Raw genomic sequence first — 26857 nt, 5'->3', positions numbered from 1 at the left:
AAATTGAGAACTAATATTTTATACTGAGCAAGAAAGTTTTCATAGGTATCTTGATGCTTAAGGTATTGTCTCGATACCGTAATCTTACTTCAACAAATAATGTTTCAGCTTTAAGAGTAAAAAATCCAAATCACAAGTTTAAAAGGTATTTTTTCGTCAGATTCCTCAAGTTTACCTTTAAAAGCTACGCCAGAGAAATGAGACAAAAGGCGATTTCGCATACCCCTGAATATTAGTGGGATAACATTCGAATCCAGAACTAATACGTACTGGACAAAAAAGTGTTCATAGGCAGTTATAAAATCTAAATTGATCATATTTTATCAAAAGGACAAAATCCAAAACCATTTTGAATGATTTTATGAATTTCTTCTTTGCTGGTGTACCAGCTAGAATCTTTATTGTACCTTTGTACCCTTCTAATCCCACACTATCTTTTTCGAAATACCAAAAATCAACCCTAAAACGAAGCATTAAAGGTCTCAGCCGACAACAGACTTCCGCTGTTCTTGATGAGCATATAAAATACTTTGATAAGTTTTTGACGTACCCTCTTTTCAACTATTTTTAAACTTTTTGTGAAGGGGTTGCTAGTAAAAGAAATAAACCCTTCTGGGTTGAAAGGAACTTTTTTCGCACCCTTCTGATGACCAGACAGGGTTTGACCGACCTTTTATTTGTTAGCAAATTGTTAGTAGTTTTCTCTTTCTTTTTTCGTTAGTCTTAATGTAGAAAAAAAAGTATTGTCGGTTGCCCCAGAAAAGGTAGATCTAGGGTAAGATGGGAACAAAGATATAATTGTCTGCGGTTGTCAGATTGGAATTACGTTGCTCATATCAGCGCACGTTTGCCAAACAGTCTACCTTAATTTCAGAGATCTATAATCTATTGATCCCAGCAGGCACGTAAGCATGTATGCTTTTTGGAAGGACAATTTCGAAAAAACATAAAAATAGGTGGATTAGATAGAAAATATAAAGAAAATTGTAAAAAGAAATAATGAAATTTGAGGGCATGGGCGTAATTTCATCAAAATCCTTTAGGGTTCAAATTTGGAGCTGATTTTCCCAAGTCTTTTTTTAAATGACCCAAGTGAAAAATAAAAAATAAGCCATAGTGTACCATATAGGCAAAGATATTCTAAAGAAAACTGCGTGGATGACTGAATTATGTAGGCATATCTTACTTTGGTGGTTGGCAACCTATCCGAGTGGTTGGCATGCTAGACTTGAAATCCTTTTTCCACGAGGACGAGGATTCGAGTCCTGGTTATTTGGTTTGGAACGGGGGTCAGTGGCGTGACTGTAAGTTCAGTCAGAGTCGATCCAGATCTAAATGGGGTACCTGGAGAAGTCTGGAGAAGGTAAACAGGAAGGATCTGCGAAAGCACAGGGTGTGTGGCCCCTAACCCCCCATTACACTTCCGGGCTGAAGGGCCACGAAACGAAGATCAGCACCGCCGGCAGGGACCATAAAGTCCAGTGCCGTGTTCTTTACATTTATCTTGGTTTTAACAAGATTTTTGAAGACGTTCAATTTCGGCTGGGGACAAACTGGGGTTCTGGGGGCAGCTGCCCCCTTGCTCCGTAGTAAATTATGCCCTTGGGTAGCGGGAGGGGCCTTGAAAACCTGAGTCACGTCATAACTGTACGTGTATGATTCCCAGTGTAAGGTTTGATTGCTTGCTCTGGGTTAGTTTTATCTAAAAGAAAGACTTCGGATACAGAAAAATATAGCATCAGTAAGTTCCAGGTAATGGGTGGCATCATTCTGGCCGAGATGACTCCGTCATGACACCTAATCCGTATGGATAAGCATGAATTGAAACATTTTATAATTCATCCCCTACTCAGGTCAAACTAAGCATAATTAGTGTTCTCAATTCTCTCAAATAGGCTTCAGATAACATATATTTAGGTAAGCGTAGGACACCGTCAGAAATGGGGACAAAGATTAAAAAATAGTATTTGTCATTAAAGAGTTATATTTTTGGTCGAAAATTCATAAAAAAAAGTACACAATGCGTGTATTTTTAGTCTTCCAGGGCTGACTTTGGCCATGCCCTTTCCAATAGACACCTATGGGTCGACAGGATTTTGACTGCACTGAATAGACTTGATTACTCAAGGCCCAATAGGTTTCTGAGTCATAGCCGAAAAAAAAAGTCAAACAAATTTTGTTTTTATAGGGCAGAGCATGCGCAAAATAGGATGAAGTGATAAGAACGTTGTTCAATTATTTACTGTTTCTCCACCCTTGTTCTAGTTTTTCATTTTATGCAATGATAAAAGGTCGTTGTATTTCGTTAAGCAAATACTGTTATCAATGAACTCAATCTACGGAGTTGGATTTGATCTGCAGCAAATAATATTGCGTTATTTTTTTTTTATTTTTTTTTTACTTTGTTTTGAGGGCAATAATCTATGAAGTCCGCTGGAAGCGGACTTTGTAGATTATTTAAATATAGTTTCCTCTAGAGTAAAACTAGATGAAACTAGAAGTGGACCACTTCGAACTACATGTAATCAAACACTGTTTAACAAACAATCGCTAAATATTATTTTGAACCAGTGAAGGAGATTGAGGCACTTACGTGTTATAGTGGCCACACTCACAAAGTGAAGTTAGTTTAATCCTAATGAAATATACGAAAATATGATGAAAATATAATACTTTAGTAAAAAAAAAATTATGGAAACTACAATAAATAATTATGGAAAGCAGGCCGCCCTGGACGCATTATATTAAATACTAGCTTAACTAACTCTATATTAATTATTTAATTAAAATACCCCTGCATAATAGTTTATCTCACTAAGACTAAGCTAATTATCTCTGAATGCAGAAAGAGAAAACGGTTTTACTCAGATCAAGAACTTGAGTATGGTCGTTATAATAGTACCGAGATAGACTTAGAAGGTCCTCGGCAAAACCCTTGTTCATCCACTAACCCCTTCGCCCCTACACAGTTTGGAGACTGCGCATCCTGCTCTGTGCCCATTTTTTAAAGATAGCTAAGTCAGGTACGTGTACGAAGGAGTATATTCCAGAGAGCCAAACATTGCAAAGAAGGGGGCTTTAAATTTGGGAAAAATATTCTGACACAAGAGCTGGCACATTATTCGAAAATGATGGAAATGATCGTATAAGGCCTGAGATCTCAGTGGGACCTACCTGAAGGCAAACCCCACTCCTCTGTACCCCGACGTGTACGTGACTGGGTTAAAGATCTGTCGCCAGAATTTACCACTCAACTGCTTGAGATATGGATTTTATAAAATAAATTTGTTAGTTTGGTTTTAATGAATATAATTGGCTAGCTGCTGAGAAAATACATTCAGTCATAAAAAAAAGTAGCGTATACTCTTGTGAGGACGGAAACCCTTATTCAATAATAAGAAAAGCTCGCTTGACTTCATGCACCCGTTATGTAACACCACGTGATTATTTTCAGATTAGTGATTGTCTGAGAGTTGCCGACACTTACCAATCATATAAAGTTAAGTAGTTAATTTTAAAATTAGAAAAATTCCAAAATCCATTTTTCTACTTTTCATCGTTTTAAAATTAAGGAAAAAAGGCTAACATTTAGAACTATAATCAGGTCTTACGACAATTTCAAGAGTCCTTACCAATTGATATTCAGAAATACAGAGATTTTATAAGCGAAGACGCTAACTGAAAAAAAGGAATAAGTGCTGAATTCATATATTCCAGAGGAAAAATTAAGAGTGCTTTATAAGTTGGTATGGATAAGTCAAATAAAAACTAAATCAAAATGGCGTGCCCCTTAGTACATTTTTTCTCTCTAAAAATTAATTTAAAAAACAGTTTTAAGGAAACGTAAGCTTCCATACGAAATAAAAGAGCGAAGTTGAAACTTATTGCGGATTATACAAGATATATTTACAAAACTAGCCCAAATCAACTGACTAAGTTAGATCGGTACTGGTGCGTTATACGGACATTTTAATATATTGTACAAGGTAACCAGTCACGAAAAACCCGTCAAACACGCTATTCTTAAGAGACCGCTATACATAAATGACTGCAAAGCCGTGATTTCTCAATGAGTTACAATATTTAAACGATATTTTTTGGGGGTTCAAGGGGGGAAAAGGTACCTAGGTTAAGTTAGATTACGTAATTCATATATGCTATGTTTTGCCCCCCCCCCCCGAATGTACAAATATATAGCCCAAATGTGTTTATAAAATATTATATATTCATCCTATTTTATTTTATTTCATTACCATTAACCAAACTTGACTTTTTAGAAGTGTCCGTGTAACGCACCAGTATCATTAGATATATACATTAATTATCATTCCTGAATCTCCTTGAAATGACAAGTTTCCTCACCAGACAGTTTTTTTTTTCAAAAGGCATTTTTAGACATTTTGCAACTATGAGCTATAGATTGCTCTTTGCTACGTTGTAGCCATTTCTGCAGCCACAATACTAAAACGTCATTTAAAAGAGATTAGTCGAGTGGACTTTTTATCTCTTTCAGTTCAAGTACGGGCAGAGCCGTTCCTAGGGTTGGTGATACCCGAGAAAAATTAATTACAGCCCCCCTCCCGTCTAAAATAAAAGCAAAACAGCCAAATCAAAGTGAAAAATATGATCAAAATGGGCACCCCCCCCCCTTTCGTTGCACCCCCCCGCGCCACAACACCTAAGGCAGCTTCTCCCCCCCCCCCACTTGGTTGAATCTAAGTATAGAGCACAAGGACTATAGCTTTATATACAACTTTTTTATTATGACAATAAAAAAACAACAACTGAGACAAAAAGAAAATATGCAAATTAGCTTTCCCACAGAAGTCTGGCCCTCCTATCCAATTTACTGCTGCAAAGTAAACGCCTCGTTCTCAAGTTTTTCCTTTTTTTGCTTTTAGTTAATCATTTCAAAAGTTTTTTTTGTTATTTTTGTGCTGCTATCAAAAGGATTTGTGAATAAATTCAACAAATTAATAGTTTTTCCTTTTTGGTTAGTATTGTGCTTTTGCAAACATATATAAATGCAAATATTCCATGTAAGAACAGAAGAACAGTTAACAGGTACATATAAGGGCCATGGCGTAACTTACTTGTCCTATGTGGCTCATGTTAAAAGCAATAGTAAGTCAAATTGTAAGAGTTTTAAGGATATTCGAACTCCCAGAGGGCTTGAATAGTTATGGAAGGAAGAATATACCGTGAACAAGATTTAGACTCGCAACTCATGATTTGATTCATTCTTTATAACCTGAAAAACCAAAATTCATTTTTTAGTAATGTACAATATTCGAAATTCTAACGATTCGCCTACAGGATACCTGATATAATTGACTTGGAGAATAAATTGAGAGGAACTGGGGCAAGCTCTAAATGAGTCCTTTAAAGGACCTTGTCCCTTGGAAGCGAGGAGCGTAAATCTTAGCGTTTGCCTTATTATTTTTTATATTTTAGTCACCAGCATATGGAATTAAAAACATATTATGAAGTTTTCACTGCATTCGCTTCTGGACAAAAAAATAACGAAAAATCTGTCTTCATAGATTTAAGTACATAGTTGTCAAGTTGTTACTACATTAATTAGTAAGTTTATCTTTATTATCTACATTAAGTTTATTTTAATCGTATATACGTTTTAAAACACATCGAGGATGGTATGTTTAAGCAATGGGGTGGCCAATCAGACTACTGTATAGGATTGATGAACTCCACACTACCTCACTGCATTGCATGCCTCGTTACAAGCCTGATACCACCAACTCTTAATGTATATTTTATGATAAAATTCCCAACTCCAATAAAATTTGGATTTTTTCGACGCGATGGTTCTCTTCAGAGCTAGTGATGTAAATAAACAGAATATCTTCAGTTTTATCGCACTTAGGAGCTACTTCCAGTTTTCAATGTTGAAAACAGGAAGTTATATTGTATTCAAAGATCTTTGGAACGACTTTTAGAGAAAAACATCTTTCTTCTGGCCGCTGCCCGGAACTCGAGGGGACATTGCAAGAAAATTGATACCCCTTCCAATTTATTTTGTTCCTTCCCCAAACCCGGCTGGGTTGAATAAATCCCATCCTTTGGACAACTTTAACATGTGGCTGAACCTTAACATATGTTTTATTCTGTCTTAGACGGTCATTTCTAAAGTGACCGAAGAGGTAATCTACTGCGCCATTTTTCACAGTTCATTTCTATTTTGAAATTCCTTAAGGGTTCCTGGAAAAACCACTTAAAAAGACACCTGGCTGGAAGAAAAAAGTACACGACCTTAGATCTCGCTTCGGTGGCAACCCACAAACCACTTTCATTACAGTCGGACTGTCAGTGCCAATAAGGAGGGACAGTAGAAAAGACAATTTTCAAAGGGAAAAAAATCCTAGAAAAAACATAGAAGATTTTTTTAAAGACAGAGTTGGCTATCATTCAAATTTTGATTTGATTTTTTGAATAAGCAAAAAAAGACATGCAAGGACTTGTAATACATGTAATGTACAATCATGTGAAGTTATTAAATTATGCTACAGGGGCAAAATACACTTATTTTGCTTCCTTTCTTTGTTAAAGAAATCATGGCTGGAGCAGCCGCTGCGACCTAGTAAAGAGCGAAGCCAAAAGAAAAATTTAAAAACCGTTTTTTAAGAAAATTTGTTTTGCATGAAAAGTTTCTAATTGATACTGATTGGGAAGTGGTAACTGTTATTCAGGTTTCAATTTGATAGTAATTTCTAATTGCAAAAATAAGTTTTGAGGTTTATGAAAAGAGCAAGAAACCCCTTCAACATGGAGGCGAGTCGAAATAAGAAACGCATCATTGGATTCTTCTATACCAAAGCCCCTCAGCCGGAGTTTTGAAATGCGTCATTGGATTCTTCTATACCAAAGCCTCTCAGTCGGAGTTTTGCAAACCCCCATTTTGAACCCTAGCAAAGTTGGATCCCTACTGTTGTAGCACTGACCAGTCACTTTCTTCTTTTTCCCTGGGGTGAGTAGTATATAGAGGTAAATAAGGGCTAGTTTGAAAGTATGTGTTTACACCTAGGGCCCTTTTTTTAGTATCAAAAGAGATCACTGTACAGCAAATTACCGTTTGTGGCTATTTTTTGCTTTAAAACAGCGATTTTGGCCCCAAAACGGCAAAATGTCGTTCAATAGAAATTCTGAGATAGTCGTCCGATTAAAAAATTCATATATTTAACTTTAAAGTTCCTTAGGATATACTCTGACGCGGGGATATATTCGTCTCTAAAGGTTTCATCCCAATCAATCGATTAATCAATTTATTCAATTTATTCAACCAATAAATTTACGAAAAAAACACTTCTACACAGAATAGAAGTAAGGCTCTATGGCCTGGAAAAAAAAATAGGGGAAAAACAGAAATAACACAGACACTAAAAAAACGAGAAGAAAAGTAAGAAAAGAGAACGAAAGTACTTTCTTATTCCATGTGCCAGTAACCCTATAAAGACTCTTCTCTCCCCCTTTTCAGTTAAAAGCCCCCTCCTTTCTACCCTGTGGTAGCACAGTGGATTGAGGGTTTGCTTGGCAGTACGGGGCCTGGAGATCGATTCCCACAGCCGCAAGATTGGGCAACAGCCTTGCTACCTGTCCGTGTAATAAAGACCCAGTAACTGAAACGTCACTTCCACGCCCTATGTACCATCAATGACTCTAGTGTCCTGAACCTTTATGCTGTCCCCTCCGTCCACACAATCCCGCATCTGTCACAGAGTATTAGAGGCGGAGTATAAAAGTGTTGTGGAAGAGAAGGATGTATTGCCTGAGTTCTGTTTCTGTCCAGCTCCAGGTTGTTCCAAAATGTCGTGACGGATGGTGGCAGTGGCTCCTAGATCTAGAAGCCAGCTACGGAGATTTGGAAGGTCCAGTGGCAGAGTCGCTGAATCCTGTTCTTCACATAGCCCCTGGAAGCCGAAATCCAACGGAGGACTTGGTAATGAATCCCAAGGCTCACTTTGTTACATTCAGGGTTCTTGAAATACTTCACCCGAATTCTTAACAAATCCAACAACTGTTAAGGAGAAGTCAGAAACGTTTTTTTTTTTTTTTACTTCAAAAATCCAAGCATCGCGCAGCTTTTTTCTTTAAAATACTTAAGAAATGCTATTAACCTGTGCCTTCTAAGATCTCATAATCTGAAAATGTTTCGAAGTGCATTATAACCGTCGTTTAATTTGTCTATTTTTTTCTGTTTTGACAACCCCCCTCCTCGCCCTCTGAAATAAATTATTGCACAAGCCAAAGCTAGGGACCGTCAATCTTAATTTAAAAAATATTTCAATATACCAGAAGAAAGCCATTGAGCCCAATAGGTTTTTTCTTACGGAGGCTTTGCCTTTCAAGCAAGGTTTAGGTATTGGGTCTGGCCTCCCAGTCTTCCTCGTCACAAGTAACAGATACTTAATACAAGGAGCAATGGCTCCAATCCAACGGATTAAAACATGTTTTTACACTTAAAACATCTTGATTTAAGACCCATTCTCGCATTCACTTTGACGTGGGTTATAATGCTCCAATTAAAGAAATGCTTTGCAATTATGAGAATACATCTATTATTGGCAACATCCAAACAGCAGACAACATGGAGGGGTATCTGCTGCAAGGTCCAAGCAGGTGATGACCAAACACCATGTAAGGTTAAGCAAAATACCCCTTTGTTATTATGTTGTGTTTCAAATTTATAGGACATAAACCAAGCGGTCATTCGAAAATCAGCGACTTTCCCCCTTTCGTACAGAAAACAGATGTCCGTGAAAAAATATCATCGACAGGGTATTACTCAAACTGGACTTTAAACGAGTGAAATATTCGAAAAAGGCATAAATTTTCGAAAATATAAAGCACATGTCTTCTCAAATGACAAACTGTGGCGAGGGAAGGTTTCCGGAGTTTAAACTTGGGTTTGACAGACATTTTTTCTTTCCTTTTTTTCCTCAAAGAGCATAGCGTGAAAAGACTTGGTGAGCAAATGATTTAACCCCTGTAATTGATAGCTTAAAAAAATGTCACCCGTATTGTCATTATCCGAAAAAGGGGACTAAAGCAGTTAGATGGATTTTCGGTAGCACCTTAAATTGGACTAACTTGATACTGGAGATTTGGCAATCACTTGGATACTGGAGATTTGGCAGTCTAGGCTATCCCTTTAGTAACTACTCTCCAAAAAATTTCATAAGGCTAAAAAGAGATATATATATATATATATATATATATATATATATATATATATATATATATATATATATATATATATATATATATATATATATATATATATATATATATATATATATTTTCTCTTTTTAGCCTTATGAAATTTTTGGAGAGTAGTTACTAAAGTGATAGCCTAGACTTGTTTGCAAGTTGATAGGTTTTTGTTTTGTTGTCCTAATTTATCCAAGGCCTACATCGTAAAATTCATCGTATATATATATATATATATATATATATATATATATATATATATATATATATATATATATATATATATATATATATATATATATATATATATATATATATATATATATATATATATATATATGTCTATTTATGGAACCGTTCTCAATCAAAACAGAGCAATTACAAAAAACGAGTTTTCGATGATAATATGAAGCTACCAATTTACTAGCTTTATAAGGAAAAGTTAGCAGCAGAGCTCATTGGACGACAGACATCAAAAATAAAATAATAAATGTATATTCTCTTGTGGGGATCACAAACTTACTGACTGACTGATTGCACAATGGTGAAATATTCTCTTTGGATATAAATTATATAACGTCACAGGGTTGCTTTCGGATTAGTGATTGGCTGGAAGTTACCGACATCACGGACGTACTTAGGGGAATCCCCAAGCAAAAATTTTAAATTTTACCCTATTTCTCCACATTTTTATTCAAAATATAAAATAAATTATTATTTTGCATTATTATCCCCCCCATTCTTAAAAAAATCCAGCGAATGAGCCTGACGTATATTATCAATGGTATGTTTAGGATGGCGGTTATATATGAAATTTAAAACAGACCACATCGAGAAGCCGTAGGCTATGTCGGCTCCTAAAACTCCATTTATCGATTTGTAAAGGCTGACAATAATGCAAAGCAGCCTTATTACGAATCAATTACGCCCATTTAAGTTCCTTAGTCCCCAGAAGACTTTTTTACCATCAGATTATGTGCAACCAGGGCTAATATAGGTGGCCAGAGGCTTTAATATAAATTGGGAATTTAAACTGAATAAAGATGACTTAAAAGTTAAATATAAATAGCTTATTTGTATGTCATCGAAATGAAGCATTTGGTCAGGTAGCATTTGGTCAGATAGAGGTTTTCAAAACCATCCCCGTGGTAAACCGTTTGAGTTAACTCCTGAGCACAGAAAGAGTGAGTCTTTTTAGATACAAAATTGAGCTCAAGTGAAATTATATAAAATTACAACTTGCGACCTTTCGGTATAGCACTTTAGATTAGGGTGGACATCTCAAGTGATCCACCACTTTTCCATGGGGATTGATTCTTATGACAGTTTTCTTGCAATTCTATTTATTGATTTTTGTACTGAAAACTGTCTGTTAAGGTCTAATCCATGTTATTTTTCTTTTTTGTTTCCACAGAACCAACAGATTGATCATCCTTTTTTTGTGTTTCACAGGTAGCCTACCCTGCGCAAAAGTAATAAAAATCTAAAAAAAGAAAAATTCTATCATAGACATTAGAAAATCAGAAAATTGTTTCGATGGTTTTGACGATAAAGGTTACAGGAAAACATGACGTTAGTATCTGTGAATACAGTATTCTTCTTTTTTTTATTCTAATCTAGAAATTTTTCACGATTGCCGTGGAAATATTTGTCTTGGGCCAGTGTAGGATCAGCCACCAATATGATGCTTACTTTAACCACCAATAGGATGCTTCTGCTTAATTTACATCCTTATCAGCTTGGCATAAAGGGACTTATTTTTTTGAACAACTGCACGTCAAAAGGGTTAAATTCGCCATATTAAAAACGGGTACTTCTTCAAAGCTTCGGGTTGTGGGTAACTGCTGCAAATTTAATGGGTTTGTTTTCTTCGGTTTTCTTTGCCTTGGGTTCGTACTTTTATGTAAAGGGTTATCGCCCCAATTCTTTGCGTCATGGGTTTTGCTCATAACATAACTGTTCACCTCGAGGTTGCTTTACGAGCATAAAAGTTTCTAACAAACAAGGCGATTATGTAGCGAAATACAATTTTTGCGGTCCAGTTAGCTTTCGAGGCGATTGAATTGAAATTTTGACTTCTAGCAACTCAAACATTTGTAATGGGATAAGTTACGGGTTTATGCCCTATGCATATATATATATATATATATATATATATATATATATATATATATATATATATATATATATATATATATATATATATATATATATATAGATATATATAACTGTATATACTATACAATTAGATATGCTGGTTCTATTATATCAGTAGACTGTACAGAACAAAGACTAATATATTCCTCCCGAAATCTTTCAGCTTCCGTGAAATCGATAACTTTTAGTAGACAATTATAATTTTTTTTTAAACACAAGCAACCTCAGTTTTCAGTAGGGCGCTAGTTTTTAGAAATATACAGATAAAAGAAATTATAAGCCATAATAAGCCTATAAGCCATATGCAGCAGCTTGCTAGTTCTTGTAGAAAAAATTCAAACATAACAAAATATATAATGCTAACAATTTCATAAATATATTGGTTTTTACTTATGGTTAATTGCCACAGTCTGTTTGTGAGTCTTTTTGATAGCAATCCAAATCTAGCGGTAACACCCATAGTCATGCCGATCCCCCTCCCCCAGTCATGATAAAGATTTGCAAACTTCAGTGGCCTCTAATTTCAAAAGATTATAACAGGTTACAGTAAAAAACCTATTTCCTAGTTTTAAAGATAAGGGGGGGGGTGAAAATCTCCTTTGTGTTGCTTTTGTTCATGAAAAATCAACTGTTCTTTTTAGAATTTGTGTTCCCAGGATTTTGAAAATGTTTGGTCAGAAATTGACGTTTTGTGGTGAAGAATCACATAAAACGCTGGTTTGCGGGAGTTTGTCAAGATGGAGAGCTTATAAACTTTTGTTTGGGGTTTTAGACAATGAAAAATTGCTTGAAAATCTTAGAATTTTCATTCTCCAGAAATTCACACTTGGTGGCAAAAAACGCCACTTTGCTTTGGCACGATCTTTTTTGTTATTCAAAGAGCATTAGGTATGACAATTTTCTCTCAAATGAACCCCCTCTCAAAATTTTACAACAATTGACTCGATACGACCATCCCTGGAAAAAGAAAGAAAAGGGAGGAGACATCAGGGGTTCTATGCAAAAAAGTGATTTTACTTGTTGTTGAAGGTGAGGCGCTGTGTTTCTCCTGTATAAATATTTTGGCCCTGGTGATTCAAATAGTGAATTTTCATTTCGATCTGACACCATTTTTGAGGGTTTTCTGGCTCAACTTCAAAATTGCCCAAAAAACGTTCGCATTTTTTTTTCCACAAATTTTAGTTAAAATTAATCGAATAAATTAAATTCATTGAAATAACAGTTACCATCACTTAATCCGCTACGAATGGCGATTCTTCCCATTGTACAGTTTTTTCAAAACGTAATTTTAAACATTTTGGTTACTATGGGCTGGGCTTGACTCTTTAATACATTCCAGCAATCGCTTCACCTATGATTAATTATTCACTTTAATTTCTGTCCGTAGAGGTATTAATTTTAATTTATTATATTACTTTAGTTCTATTCTATTCGGGTTTTGATATCAATCATTACTTTTTAAAAGCTTTTTCTGGAAAGTGTGATTTTTAAATTAATAATTTGATTGTTACTGCAGTGAGCTGTTAGTAGTAGTAGTAGCATGTGCCTTTTCAAGAAGTATATGAAATGGGGAGATTGAACAGAGTGGAATCATCATTTGGACACCAATAGACAATTCGCTTAATCTTCAAGGGTTATCTCCTAACCGCTGTTCCTCTGATTCATTAACTACTCTTGAATTTAATAAATTTAGAATTTACATAGTACTTAAATTACAAATATGGTTTTTGGGTGTATCTTGCGATCAGTTTTTTTAAGTGTACACCGGGTGGCACTCGTCCCCCGAGGTTGAAGCTTACACCTCATACAGGTAGAGCGAAGGGTACTATGCGTGGTGTGGTGCAGCCTAGGGCATAGAATTTGGAGGAAGGGTAATGAATCAGTTCGATGGAAGTCAGAAAGTAATATAACCTACAACTATCTCCATTGGCAATTAAAAAAAATACTTAAAAATCAAAACAATAGCTAGTAAATTCAAAATATAATAATTTCTTTTTTTTAGCACAAGTTATGGTGGCAAAACTGGTGTTATCAACTCAACTGCTTAGTTTAAATGCGAATCTGCCTTGCTTCGAGTAAACCTAAAGCTGAACACTGAACTATTTTGTTTTGTTGCGCAGTTCTGAGATAAATGGCCAAACAGAATGAGACTGTGATAATAACCAGCAAGGAAATACCAACTCAAAATAACATGCACAATCAGTATGTGCATTAAAAGCAAATGGCATTTCGCTAATTCCCAGCACAACATGTAGTAAGTTTGGAGCTACCTGCCTGGGCACTTTTGCTGGAGGGGGCTGCAGGCCCCAACAAGGGGTATACTTTTAAATAATTTCAAACTTTTGAATCCGGAATATGCGCTATTTGACCAGAACTTAAACGCGTCGTAGATTCAATGGTGTTCACGTTACCAGATATTACTATACGCAACAAATGTGACAATACGGAAGGACTGATTAGAAGATGATTAGAAATTAGCCATAGACAGAGTTTTCTACCCGCATGAATTAATTATTGACAACACCAGCAATCACTAGTCTCTCAATTAATTCCACTTTGATTCATTCTTTGTCGATCTGTCGACTGGGCTCTGTGGAATGTTCATACTGCTATGCAACGAACTATCGACAATAATGCAGAAAAAGGCGTTGGTCATCGGAAAAACGTTCTTTTTTGCGCAAAAGTGTATCAGTCTGGGAAAGATGGTAGAGATTTTTTTCCAGGTAGTGAATTTATCTTTTGACCATCTACATTAGTTTGAGCATGTACTATGAAGAAGGGAAAGTTTATAACTTTGCCAATAAAATATTTATGCATATAAAAAACAGATGTTAAGAAATGAAGATTTAAGGCTCTATGACTCAACTTAAATAAATTATTGGTATTGGCAACTATAAGTGATTGGATAAAGAATTAATAATAAGAGTTTTATCTATAGTACTGGTGAATTGAATTTTTAAGTCTATTCAAAATTTGCAAGATAATTCCCTGCTGATGATTTTCACAAAGAAACCATCACAAAACTGTTTTGAACTTTAAATTCCAATCTGCATTAGAAACAACAAAAAGGCCCAAAACACTATTGTCTAAAGTGCTCTCCCCAACCCAACCTGAGGGGTTGTGAACTATATGTGATGTACCTGAATTTACACCTACGACAATGTCTTGTGTGAACTCAACCCTGCCTCTTGTATCGCCAAAGCCTTTCTCTAACACAGTTCCAATCCCCATGCTTGTCTCCGAGCCTCTACGCTTTTAGTGTGTGCGAAAAATTTAGTGCTTAGCCCCTTGAACTAACCATAAAATTTGTCGAATTCCCACAACCTCGTAAACAGGTGAATGGATTACGACCTTCAATTTTTGCTGAAAAACAACCCTGCAAAGCTTTTGAACGAAAACACTACGGAATAAGATCAGTCAAACATTGCCAAAAGTCTTGGCTCATGGGTTCTGCTAAGAATTTGGTAAACAAATTTAAGTAACGGGTTAGGCTGTTGTTCAAGTGTGAATTTTTTTTCGAACTTCCAGTTCAACTCTCATACATCCGTTATAAGCTTAAAACATAGATGTTGTTTTTGAAAAAAAATTTAGCACTTAAAAGTATTAGATATTTTTTAAAAACGTGAAGCTGGCACAGAAATCTATCGGACGCCAATAAAATTAGATACCCCACTCCCTACAACACTTGTTTCAAAAATTCAAGACGCTTTGGTCAAGTACGCTTATGGGGGGGGGGGTGAGATTGTTCCTGGAATTTATTACACGCTCCATAAAATCTGCTGATATTTTTTTTCTCAGTCTCCTCCACCACGATTGTGGGAGATTTTAGTCCCTGCTCCTCACCGTTTATATAGCCTACTATACTACATAGCCTATAGCGTACTATACTACACTTCGAAGTTTTTAGTTTCTCTATAGGCTTAATGCAGGATCTACATAGATTCAGGCAGAAATACGCCTTCGGTTTCTCAGGTCCTATGAAATTCAGATTAGACACCGATGTTTTGTGTTTTCTGACAAGATTTTTGGCTCAGTTTGCACTGCCAGAGACAAGTCCTAGGGCCCGATTTTTCGAGTGCTGGTTCTTGCAAAATTTCAAAGCCGTTTTACGTTTAGGATTTTTATGGGGAAACTTCTGACCGTTTCGAATATTATACAAAATGTATTCCGTTAGAAATTTCTATTCAATTTGGGTTATCTGAGCACCAAATAATGTTCTTGAATAAAATCGAGTTTGAATAAGAACAATGTTCTTGAATAATTTAAATATCAGACTGTTGATTTTGCTTGTTGAGGTGTTCTGTCGTTTTTTCTATGCTTAAGGTATGTTTCTTAGAAATATATACTCCATTAGCACATAGTGCTGCTCATCTCAACGTTCATGATGGGCGGAGCCGTTCCTAGGGTTGGTGGTGCCCGGGGCAAAGTTAATTACAGCTCCCCCTCCCGACTCAATTATAAGCAAAATTTGAATGGCTCTGATGATTGGGTTGCAAAATCTGTTTCGTTTGAAATTTGCCAGCAAATTTCTTTGTCTGAGCAGAACTTCTACTTTTTCAATTATATAGATATTCAGATCAAACTGCTCGTGGTGAATAGCTGCAAGTAACGAGCGACTCCACCCAATAGTAACTGAAACTCTAAAAAACATACTTTTGATAACAATAGATAGGCTACAGCAAAAGAATTGGTTTATTATGTTGGTCCCATTTTAAAAAATGGGAATTTTGTATCTTTTGTCAGAAGAAAAATCACGGATTCGTGTCTATTTTTATTTGCTTTTCTTTGTTCTTCCCTGGGGTAATCGTATTGAACCAATAATATTGGGAGATGACCCATTTGAACGGAAATTAAAGTTCTAGTGCGCTTTTCAAGTGACCAAAAAACTAGAGGGCAACTAGCCCCCTCACTCACCCTCTTCCTCAAAATTTGTCCAATCAAAATTTTGAGATGGCCATTATGTTAAGTATAGTTGAAAGGTCCAAAAACTATGTCCTTGGGGATGACATAACCCACAAAGCCCCGGAGGAAGGGCCGCAAGCTATAAAATTTGCCCATTGTTAACATATAGTATTTGTTATTGGGAAGAATACATGAATTTTTCACTGGGAAGGGGGCGTGGGGATGGATTTTCTACGGCTAGAATTTCCCATTGGGATTGAAATGTCCGTGGTAGACTTTCCAGCGGAAATTTTACACGAGGCAATTTGCCAGAATTCATATACGAAATTCGTTTCATTTCTCTTACTTTCTCGTTGGCGACCCCATTTTACATATGGAGACGCTCTGAGGGAATTTTTTGGGGAAATTTTCAGCGGAGTTGGAATTTCCAGAGGGATTTTGTGTGGGGGAGGGTTTCCCAGGGGAAATATTCTCCATGGGAGAATTATCGCCAGGAGAAATTCTCCATGGGAAAATTTTCCGCGGGAGAAAGTTTTCATTGGTGGTGGTGGGGGGGGGGGTATTCCCGGGGAAGATTTTACCCGCAGGGAGGATTCCGCCATGACCTGAAAAACGACCAGAAGTTGAATAAAAAAGAGGCTTTTTCTCAACTGAAAGTATGCTAAGGAATATTGTTCAGGCGGAATCGTCCGCAAGAAATTACCTGTGGGGAATTCGCAGCGAGGATGGAATGTCGGGGGATAATTTCCCAGGGCGAAGGTTTTTACGTGGGTAAACTTTCTAAGGAGTAATTTTTCGTGGGGGGATTTTCATGGAGGGGAGGTGGATTTTCTAGGATTATTTGAAAAACGATTCTTTTCTACTCAAATTAACTTTTCTACTGAAAAGAACTTCAATATTTAAGTTTTCAGCTTTACTTGATTTTGGCAAAGGGTTGTTAGCTTTAAGACACCAGACTCCAAGGCAATGCCTTTGAGATCCTAATACTCGAACCTTGAAGTATAGGACCTAGAGTCCTTATTCTTGAATCTCTGAGCACCTGGGGTAAAGTTCTAGAACCTCGAGTATGAGCATCTGTAGCCTTAAAGTTAGTGATCTATTTCCAATAACTAGTTTTTAAAATGCACAATTGAAATCGCCACTGTTCAGAACTCAATATAGGAGGTTTGGGGCCACCGAAATTCACCCCCTCCTCCCGAAGGCATAGAATTCATTTAATTTCTGGGCATTTATTATTCAAACTGTAAAATAAAATTTGCTTTCTAGTATTCTCCCTCCCCACAAATAAAATATATGTGTCCCACCCCGTGGAAAAAATTGTGTACGTTCTTAAGAGACCCAACTTTTAATTATTAGGTATGGGTGTTGGAAGAGAGTAATCAGAGTCATGATCTGAGTTCAAAGCCCAAATATCCATAAGAAGTTTGTGAGAAATAGAAAGTAGTCTACAAAAATATGAACAAAACAGGGAATCCTGGCAATCATTTTTTGTTCATATTATTTGAGGCTTAATTTCTTATATCAAACACTTCGTGGTAACAAACTGTAAGCAAGGAGCGACCCGGCTCAATGGTAACCGGAACTCTAGAAAACGGGATTTTGATACCAAGAGATACATCAAAAGAATCAGAATTTAATGCTGATTTCAAATATATAAGTTTCATCAAGTTTAGTCCTACCCATCAAAAGTTACGCGCCTGAGAAAATTTGGTGGATTTTCGAAAAAAGGGGGAGACCCCGTAAAAGTTATAGAACCTGAATGAAAATCACGCCACCATATTCAGCGTATCAGAGAACCCTACTATAGAGGTTTCAAGCTCCTATCTGCAAAAATGTGGAATTTTGCATTTTTTGTCAGAAGAAAGATCACGGATGCGTGTTTATTTGTTTTTTTTCTGTTTTTTTTCCTCAGGGGTGATCGTATCGACCCAGTGGTCCTAGAATGTCGTAGGAGGGCTCATTGGAACGGAAATTAAAAGTTCTAGTGCCCTTTGTAAGTTACCAAAAAATGGAGGGCAACTAGGCCCCCTCCCACGCTCATTTTTTCCCAAAGTAACCCGATCAAAATTTTGAGATAGCCATTTTGTTCAGTATGGTCGAAAATGTGATAACTATGTCTTTTAGGATGACTGAATCCCCCGAAGTTATGAACTTTACCTTATGTTAACATATAGCATTGGTTATTGGGAAGTATACAGACGTTTTCAGGGGGATTTTTTCTGGTAGTGGGGGAGGGGGCGTCGAGGGTTATGTGGGAGGATCTTTCCAGAAGGAAGTTTTCATGAGGGAAGGGAAATTGCTATGAAGGGGGCACCGGATTCCCCAGAATTATTTAAAGAAAAATGAGAAATTAAATATAAAAAAAACAAGTTTTTCAACGGAAAGTAAGAAGTAACATCAAAACTTAAAACAAACAGAAAATCTTAGGCTTATGATTAGGTTCACCCCCTAGTCAATACCTCGCTCTTTAAGCCAGAGATTTGTTAGTACTTTCATAAGAACTATTTATTCTAATAAACGGCCTTTGTGATTAAGCGGTCATTTTAAAAAGAATTGAAACAAAATTCGAACTTTAGAGTAAAGAGCAAGGTATTGACTAGGGGGCGAACCCCCTAATATACATATTAAAATATATGAATTTAGAAGTTCGATACGTATTTTAATTCGTAAGTTACGTATATTTATTACTAATAAAAACGTTCGTAAATAAAATTAAACAAGCTTCGAGAAAGCCATTTAACCAAATAAAAGTAAAATTAATATGCAAATTTTGTTTTAATTATTCGTGTACGGTGAGCCAAAATCAAAACCTGCATTAATTCAAAAACTTTCAAAAACTAAATAAAAAAACAAGTTTTTTTTATCTGAAAGTAAGGAACGACGTTAAAACTTAAAACGAACAGAAATTATTCCGTATATGAAAGGGGCTGTCCCCTCCTCAACGCCTCACTCTTTGCGCTAAAGTTTGACTTTCTCACAATTCTATTTTTTTTAAACAATTTAAAACTTTAGTGTAAAGAGCGAGGCGTTGAGGAGAAGCTTCAATACGGAATAATTTCTGTTCGTTATAAGTTTTAACGTCGTTCCTTACTTTCAGTAAAAAAAAAACTTGTTTTTTTATTTAATCTTAACAGAGGCCCAAGCCTCTTGGGTACAATTCCATTTTATTTTACCACCAAATTTTAGTTTTAAATTCTCCGAACAGAAGCTATCATTTGCACAAATCCATAACAAATCCGTGCTGACTGTAGAGTACCTTCGAGCTGCCTTATCAAAGCCTTTTACTTTTCCTTTGATGAACCATTGGTAGGGGGAAGTATATGATTGTATATATGTATATATATATATATATATATATATATATATATATATATATATATATATATATATATATATATATATATATATATATATATATATATATATATATATATATATATATATATATATATATATATATGATATATATATAGTATATATATATATATATATATATATATATATATATATATATATATATATATATATATATATATATATATATATATATATATATATATATATATATATATGTGTGTGTGTGTGTGTGTGTGTCGCACTGTACTGTATCTATATATATATATATATATATATATATCTATATATATATATATATATATATATATATATATATATATATATATATATATATATATATATATATATATATATATATATATATATATATATATATATGTATATATGTATATAGCTATATTATATATACTATACTATATATATATATATATATATATATATATATATATATATATATATATATATATATATATATATATATATATATATATATATATATATATATATATATATATATATATATATATATATATATATATATATATATATATATTGTTTTGGGAACTATACATTTGGGGGAAGATGGGAAGAGTGTCCAAATTACTTAATTTCTGGCCGGTACCACACCCAAAGCCACCGATTATTTATTATCTGTATATTTCTAGTAGGCATCCTTAGTTGCTATTATTTGACATCCTTAGTTGTTATTATTTCGTGGTCCCTCTCCTCCCAGAAGGATATTTTTGATCTTCCTTGGGATCAAGTCAAATTTAACCTCTTGACTCGCCAAGTCACATTGTAGACTGTTTTACAACAGTTACTGGAGAAGCTCTGATGTGAGTAATATAGATGGAAAGAACGGTAGCGATTAAATCATGTTTAAACACAACCATTTTCTATTCTTGCAAGAGTAGCTATCCTCCATTTATGCTTACTTTATTAAAAGCTAATAAAAAATTGTCCTCTGTTAAAAATTCACATTCAGTTCGAAAAAGTTTAGAACATCAGAATACTAATTAGGTAATTGACTCAATAGAAGGCAAATGGACTTTGAACTGCCGAGTGGAAAATTTCTGGAAGTCCAATGTGGCACACGACGATACTTCCGGGGGTCACCGAAGGGGTAAACTCGGAAATGAATTGAAATGTTATCGAAGAGGAACTTAAAGGGCATAGAAAAGAATGCGGTGGCAACACAGGCGTAAAACACACTGATCTGGTTAAAACACAATTTAGGTCAAAGGTCTGTCACAGGAGAAGGGAGACCTATGGCTTTATTGCCGAAGCGGATCGGGCGCATAAACATAAAATTTCAATTTTATTGAATATATTTTTTAATGGATTCCAACTTCCCCCAAGCTTCAGAAACTTTAGAATATGAGTAAAAAAGGGGGTATAAATTGATTAATGGATGGGTTATCCGTCTTCTTATCCTATCCTCTTAAAATTAGCGAATTGAGGATTCCTCAAAAAGTAAATGGAAATAGCGCCCTCGTTTCGAAATGGGTAAGATATTTGTATTCACACTATTTTCGTGCAAATTAAATTAACAGTTTTGAAAATCAAATGCCTTCTAATACAGTTGTTTTTAAGTCTAAATTTTATCAAAAAATCTTAATTTAAGAAATCTTTTCATGTTCAATTTTATCATAATTATTTATTATTTGACATAAAATCTTGTCGGTGCTACTTACAAAATGAGTCCTGCGTCGTCATTTTCGGAGAAAATAGTCCTGAATATGTGAGATGTGATTGTTTTCATTAGAATATACGAGTTAAATTTTTGCTCGTATTTGCACCAATAAAATGTTACTATCATTAGATAAAATGTAATTATTGCAGATCAATAGACGGCATTGTTTGCCAAGAGAGGGGGGTTCTAAAGAAATTGTTCAAAGAAAAGTAAAGGCCCAGGCCGAGTGATATTAAAGCCCAACCCGAGCAGAAATAATACCGCATAATTGGTCAAACTTAAAACGAAAAGAAATTCCAACAAATGAATTAATGAACCCTAAAATCAAGATACTGCAACTACTACTAACAACCCACTGCATCACCTAGTCGCTGGAGATCAACACAACTACGCACGCTTCTCCTCCATCCCATCTATTCAAAGCCTCCCTCTTTACACCCTCCCAGTAAGTTCTCATTTCCCTTTAATCTTTCCTTGTGACATCATCCCACCCCAACCGAGAACAACCTGTTTTTCGTTTATCCCTTGACGGCTGGCCGAAAAGCACAGTCCTTGGCCATCTGTCATCCGTCATCCGCAGAACATGCCCTAGCCATCTCAGCCTTTCTCTCATTATAGCCTTTAAACAACAGCCTACTGTTGAAAAAACAGTCAGTCAGTCGGGTGCCCAAAACCATCCGTAGGCAATTTTTCTGGAAATAATCTAGTAAATGCTCCTCTGTTTTTTAGACTACCCACGTTTCGGAAGCATATTTAACCACTGTCGTTACTATGGCTTCCAATATTCTAATCTTGGTTCGCAGACTTATCTTCCTATTCTTCTAAACTTTTTTCAACTGTGAAAAATCACCCTGAGCCTTGGCTATTCGACTTTTAATATCTTCACCGCACTCACCATATTTACTAATAATACAACTAAGGTAAGTGAAGCTGTCCACTTGATTGATCTTTTCGTTGCCCCACGTCACCTTTTCATATGCACTTATTCCTAGCCTTAAAGACTTAGTCTTTTTAGCATTAATTTTCAAACCTATTCTAGCACCCTGGACTCGCAAAACCTCTAAAAGATCAGAACGAATAATTAGTCAAACTTTAAAATGACAGAATTTACTATGATTGAATAAAAGAAACCTAAAACGAACAGAAATTAAAACAAAGTTGAAAGCAAAATAAAATAGAAAAACACGTTTTTAATAAGACCTTTAAGATTGAAGAACAAAATACTGTTCAAATTTCAGGGAATTATATTTTTGACAGTAGTGAACTTTAAACGATCAATTTAGTTTCGTTAGTCAGATGTGAAATATATTTTTCAATATTTTCTTCCTTTTAAATACATTCCTACCCTCCCTTTGATTTATTGATTTAATAAAATTGATTTGTTTGTTTCTTTTAACATAAGGGTGAACACGTAGCACCTTCTTAAACTGAAAATGTGAAATTATTTTAAAACTATCCAGTTAGAGCCACAAAATGGCCCTGTGGTTCCTCCAATACCCCCATCCAAGCAAAAAACAAGAAGGTAGAAATGCTGCACCTTATTTAAATGCACCTTCAATGACGGAATAAATTTTCAGTCTGTAAGAATGGAGGACCAAACTGGATTCATGGTCCCTCTGAGAACCCCACCTAATCTTTAACTGTTTAGCAGAAAGCTAGGCATGTCGTAACCTGTTTGAACCAAAATCTTTCAGCGATTTTTGATCAGTAAGATTGTAGGACCAACATGGGCTTGTAGCCACCCCTAAATTCACCCACACAATATTGCTTGTATAAAGAAAAGCATGTTGAGCCTTGTACCAATTATTACGTATATGAGGGGGGTCGCCCCCTCGTCAGTACCTCGCTCTTTACGGTTAAGTTCAAATTTTGTCCCAATTCTTTAAGAATGACTCCTGAATCACAGAAGCCGCTTAATTAGAATAAATAGCTCTTTTAAAAGTACTAAAGCAACCTTAGCGTAGAGAGAGGTGTTGACGAAGGGGAGACCCCCTCATATACGCAACAATTTCTGTTTGTTTCAAGTTTTAATGTTGCTCCTTACTTTCAGTTGAAAACTTTTCTTTTCTGATCGTGTTTTAAATAATGTTGGGAAATCCGGCACCCCTCCATGGAAAATAGTTATTAAATTTTCGACTATGCTGAACAAAATGGCTATCTAAACATTTTGATTGGGTGACTTTGGGGAAAAATGAGCGTGGGAGGGGCTAGCTGCCCTCCAATGTTTTTGGTAACTTTAAAAGAGCTTTTTCACTAGCACTAGCATCAAAAAGCACTAGAGCTTTTGATTATCGATCAAAACTCGATCTTTTACGATCACTGGTTTGATATGATCACCACTGGGAAATAAAGAAAAAATAACAACAATAAACACGCATCCATGATCTTTGTTCTGGCAAAAAATACAAAATTCCACATTTTTGTACATAGGAGCTTGAAAATTCTACAGTAAGGTTCTCTGGTAAGTTTGCTACCATGAACTGTTTGACTGAAATTGTAAAGGCTTTTCCAGTCTGTATGATTGGTTGCATGAAGTGGTGCGGTGGTCCCTCTAACAGAAAATCAACCGTCAATTTTCCTAAAGAGCAGTAAGCATTCTCTTTGTTGTCCAATGGGCTTTAAAGTCATGGGGAAAGCCCATTGGAGAAATGCTAAAGGAAAATTATTATTTTCAAAGGTATGTACCACTCCTGTTACCATGGAATGAAAGTGGTGGGATCCGTTTGCACCTTAAGGTGTGGTACTACAAGTCAATGTATATACCACTTCCAATTTTCACCTAAGTTCCCTATAAAAGCATCCAAATAAATCTTAAATTTGGTCCGTACATGCCAAGTTTCAAAGTTTCAGAAGTGAGAACTTCCCAAAAGTGTATGAAACCTTGAAGTCTTCTAGTGCATATACTGTAAATTTACGCGGTCTAGAATTTCATGTGGAATGCTACCTGGGCTGTAGGAGCTTGCCCACCAAATTTTCATGTGCATTTTAGAGTTTCAGCCACTTCCCCGGCGAGCTACCAAAGAAATTAACACGAATTTCGGCGATTCAATCTAACAATTTAATGTCCCATAAAGTTTTTTATCCACCATGTTTTTTATTTCCCCTGTAGAGCACAGTTTGCTCCCCAGCTGAAATTTAGTATCTTCAAAAATCTTTTCAAAACTAAGATAGGCCTATACAATTCAAGCATTCACAGAAGCAGATCAGGTTTCTCTAGTATACTTTTGCCTTTGGCTCATTTTAGTTTTTCACTTGGTTATTTTCACCTGACTTGGGAAAATTGGCTCCTGCTTTGCACCCTCCCAGGATTTTAACGAAATTACGCCCCTAGTCCTTGATCATTCTCCCTTCCGCCCTTCGTGTCAACAACACCTTTTCTTGACTGACATCACTAAATTAACAACATTTCTGTAATAACAACGACCATAATTCTACAAAATAATCACTACTCGGCCTTTTTCTAAAAACTTGTTTTGTTTGAGACATGAGTAAAACTTAAATGACATTTTGAATAAAATGGCAGCTTTTCACATCTTTAGCAAAAATAATTTCCGTTGTTAAAATAATTTCAAGGTGGCATTCAAAGAAAGCTTCCTTAAAAAAAAAATGTTTCATGGCAAGACATAAATTTCACTCAATAGAACTCCCTTTATAGAAGAGCTAGATATGCAATAATTTAAACACTTTAAATGTTATATCAAAAGAGGAGTTGAAAGTTTTTCCTAGATTATTAGAACATGGAAGATGCGTTTACATTCAAGGGTGCTCCAAACATGGGGTCACTATGGGCTTAGATCTACAGAAGGTCAAAGATCATGCAAAAATTTTAACCTATGCATCTAAAAATCTACCTCGAATAAAATTTTGTCTGAAATATGAATTACATTTTATAAAAAATTGATCATGCTCTTCTAAAAGGCATCCCCTCCCTTCAAAAAATCAAAGGAAAGTAAAGGATGATAATAATAAAACCTTAAACGAACAGAAACAAATTCAGATAAATACTCAAACGCCAAGTGAAGCGAACAGAAATTCCAATGAATGAATAAATAAAATCTAAAAAGAACGTAGCCTCATTTTAAAATTATTAACCAAGTTAATTTAAAAGTGACATAAGTTTCCTTTAATAAGAAGAAAGGTCCCATCCCATCAAACCCAATGGCTAGATTGTCGTCAGCATTTTACTGTTTTGCTGTTTGTCATTCCAGCATTAAAAATTAATTATTGCTCAAACCTCCGAAATCCATTTTATATGTATATGTGTATTCAAAAAAATTGTTTTATTTCATTTGTGTAACATGGAATAAACTTTCATCAATATTCTCTTCCTTACTATTTTAATACCCATAAAATCTTTTTTTTTAATTTTTACTTTTTAAGATGCTTTTTTTAATGCCTATAAAATTGATGGGTGAAACATTTACGATATGTTGACGTTTTAAAAGTCTAATACAAGTATAAGTTTTTTAAAGTAGGCTAAAATAACAACACTAAGCATTATTTTTTATTATAGCAGAACTAAATTGAAATTCACAAATGTGTATATTCTAAATTATTTGTTTCTCCTGTCTAAACTTTATTAAGCTTTTTTTAGGTTAATTATTAATGAAACATTAATAATACTAAAGAAACACTAATGGAATAATAGTTATTAATGAAACATTAATTAAAAGTATACTTTTAAACTTTGTATCGTTTCAGCAAAGCGCAAGATATTTTTGTGTATAGGGGTTTAAGGGGGTGGCACCCTTAAGCTTGTTTTTGGCAACTTTTTGGTTGTTTAAGTTCAACCTGATTATTCATTGTAATTTCTGTTCTTTGTAGCTTTTATTTTTTCATTCATAATAATTTCTGTCTGTTTAGGTTTGACGATTATTCATTTCTGTCTGTTTTAGTTTTCATTCCTTCGTTCATTGTATTTTATGCCCGTTCTATTTTTCACTTCTTATATAACCTCATTGCTACTCTTTTAGGTTTGATTATTTATGTTGATTATCGTTCTTTGAAAAGCTCTCCTTCCCTTAATTTGTTTTTATGATTAATTCTTTCGTTTATAAACGAGATCTTAAAAAAACTTACTACTTGATTATTTTCCTATTGTTCTCCTATTTTTCAAACACAGGTTACTCAGTTATAATGAGACACTTTTTTTTGCAAATGAGCACTTCCACCCTCGTCAAAAGTCTATGAACCGTATTATAGATAAGGGTAAATTCGCTTGTTTTCTATTGGCTGATAAACTTAATGTTTCTTCGCGTTAGAAAACACGAGCCTAAGGGATGCAAATTATGAATTTTTCGAATTGTTTGTTTTGCGCAATTAATCGCTCTTGTCGATTAGAAAGTTGTACGCTAGAAAATTCAACCAAAGGAGGAAAAGGGGGAAACCCCCGCTCTTAATTTACTGGAAAATTCTAACTACTGCTTGACTGAAGGCAATATAGAATGCAAAAAATATAGCCTGTTGGTGATACCAGAAGTTTCATGAATCGACTGCTTTTCAAGACATTTGAAAAATAAATAA

The 26857-nt window shown here is 35.0% G+C and overlaps 1 protein-coding gene across 1 annotated transcript in view; it reads right to left on the bottom strand.

The window, feature by feature from the left end:
• The window catches only part of hb (zinc finger protein hunchback), a 64596-nt gene extending 38078 nt beyond the window's left edge, over nucleotides 1-26518 (bottom strand). The window contains exon 1 of the mRNA XM_089099530.1: nucleotides 26414-26518. The gene's annotated coding sequence lies outside the window, so the exon portion shown is untranslated. The remainder of the gene's footprint in view (nucleotides 1-26413) is intronic.
• Between the last annotated feature and the right edge of the window lie 339 nt (nucleotides 26519-26857).

The sequence above is a fragment of the Artemia sp. Qi Xiang Cuo genome, chromosome 13 (genome assembly GCF_049724085.1).
Source record: "Artemia sp. Qi Xiang Cuo chromosome 13, ASM4972408v1, whole genome shotgun sequence".
NCBI classification, from domain to species: Eukaryota; Metazoa; Arthropoda; class Branchiopoda; order Anostraca; family Artemiidae; genus Artemia; species Artemia sp. Qi Xiang Cuo.
Note: the sequence above shows the minus strand (reverse complement) of the source record. Positions and strands in the feature narration are given on the sequence as shown.